Source organism: Salvelinus sp. IW2-2015, linkage group LG7 (assembly GCF_002910315.2).
Source record: "Salvelinus sp. IW2-2015 linkage group LG7, ASM291031v2, whole genome shotgun sequence".
Taxonomy (NCBI): domain Eukaryota; kingdom Metazoa; phylum Chordata; class Actinopteri; order Salmoniformes; family Salmonidae; genus Salvelinus; species Salvelinus sp. IW2-2015.
This window is the reverse complement of record NC_036847.1, coordinates 24,334,247-24,336,375: the sequence shown is the minus strand read 5'-3', so window position 1 is coordinate 24,336,375 and position 2,129 is coordinate 24,334,247. Positions and strand designations below refer to the sequence as shown.

The 2,129-nt window shown below is 40.6% G+C and overlaps 1 pseudogene; it reads left to right on the top strand.

Annotated features, from left to right (window-relative positions):
* Window positions 1-1,747: 1,747 nt before the first annotated feature.
* Window positions 1,748-2,129, top strand: part of LOC111966957 (double-strand-break repair protein rad21 homolog A-like) — an 18,191-nt pseudogene continuing 17,809 nt past the window's right edge.

The following is a 2,129-nucleotide window of genomic DNA, read 5'->3' as shown; positions in this document are numbered from 1 at the left end:
AACTCTTATATAGCGGCATTTTCTGCTACCGCACTAAATTCTAGTGTCACCTTACACTAATTTCCCCCATACCCGATATACCTATATCCAAAACAGAGAGCTATTTTCTTATTGGTTCTTAGATATTGTCAATAGTTCTGCTAATCACCTTTCCCAGATTATAATTCATTTGTCACATCACTTAATTTCTCCTATCAAAGCCTACTCTATATAGTACAGACATTATTTCTGAATACTACAAATGACTTAATGTCTTATTCTAGTACAGTACTTCAAACATCACTGTGTTTTTCCCTTTACAGAKATCATTATTTATTCATTTTATTAATTTGCTTATTTTATTACTTTTAACTTTATTTAGTGTATTAAATCCAATTTTAATATCAATCGCAGCTCCAACTCGTCGCGAATCAGAAAAACCGGAAGTTGTCGGTCACGCCAAAGAAATAGGTCTTATTTCACGTCAGTACCGATAAACAAGAATTTCTCCTCTGACGTCCTCTTGACACCCAGAGGAAGGCGAATGAAGTGTGTTTCTTGGTCATAGGGTCATGACATAATTAGGCAGAGCGTTGAAGCGAGCATAGACTTCTTGCATTCTACTTCTTGGTCAGGGAAGTGCTGTCAAATGACTTGTGTATCACTCAGAGACAAAATTGAAACGGTTTTAGAACTAGAGATGTTTTCTTCCAATGGTAATTATTTATATGCATATAGTAAGAGCATAATTGAATAAGAGCAGTTTAATCTGTAGAGCAAATTATGCTAATGGGAAATAGCACCCCTGTATTCTCAAGAAGTTAAGTCATTCACCACCATTATCTTTTAGTTCAAGCTTCCTACTTGTTCACGCCCAATAACGCCCATATCTGCTTTCAATTAGTTTATAATGGTGACGCGGACCTCTATCTTAGTGTGTCAGCATATCTTCATTAGTGTTCAGCATAATTTGTCGACTTCCCTTTCATTAATGTGTCAATGTACTCTTTGTTCAGTTTGCCTTTATTGGAATCAGCAGATTCTGTCCTATAACCTTCTTAGAAGAGCTGACTATGGTCTTTTTATCATAAGTGTGTCAGGTCAGCATACCATGTGTCTCCCCTTTCATTACTGTGTCAATCTACTGCTTTGTTCTGCTCTCCCCTATCCTTAGTGTTCCAATTGTCTTAAGGCGCCTATGTGTCTCCTGTCTTCCTGTAGTCTGTTTTTTAATGTGTCAGCTGTCTATACATCTATGTGCTGTGCTATACCTCATTTACTCCTACAAGGGCAGGTGTTTGCCCCGGTGATGGTTGTGCAGCCTCTACCTCTGAGAGCCTTACGGTTGTGGGCGGAGCAGTTGCCGTACCAGGCGGTGATACAGCCCGACAGGATGCTCTCGATTGTGCATCTGTAGAAGTTTGTGAGTGCTTTTGTGACAAGCCGAATTTCTTCAGCCTCCTGAGGTTGAAGAGGCGCTGCTGCGCTTCTTCCAACGCTGTCTGTGTGGGTGGACCAATTCAGTTTGTCGTGATGTGTACACTGAGGAACTTAAAACTTTACCACTTCTCCACTACTGTCCCGTCGATGTGGATAGGGGTGCTCTCCTCTGCTGTTTCCTGAAGTCCAAATCATCTCCTTTGTTTTGTTGACGTTGAGTGTGAGGTTATTTTTCCTGACACAACTCCGAGGGCCCTCACTCCTCCCTGTAGGCCGTCTCGTCGTTGTTGGTAATCAAGCCTACACTGTAGTGTCGTCCGCAAACTTGATGATTGAGTTGGAGGCGTGCATGGCCACGCAGTCGTGGGTGAAACAGGGAGTAAGGAGCGGGCTCAAAAAACAAAAAAAACTTACTCCGTTATCAATGAATAATACCTTGCCTTTCAGGTTTCGGTTTCATGGCCATAGCTATAAGTATATGTCTCAAAGTATATGAAATTGTTTCTGATACAGCTCACCACATACCTGTAGCAACACAATGAGCACATCATCTTAATATATGAATAGCGACTTAGGCTTGCCCTCTGTCATTTTTATGTTCTGTGCTTGTGTGTAATTATCTCAGGCTGTGAAGGATTGCGTCAATACAATCTGGTATCAGGATAAAATGTGATTCAGAGTCACCGAATATACTTTAAGTATTTTACTTA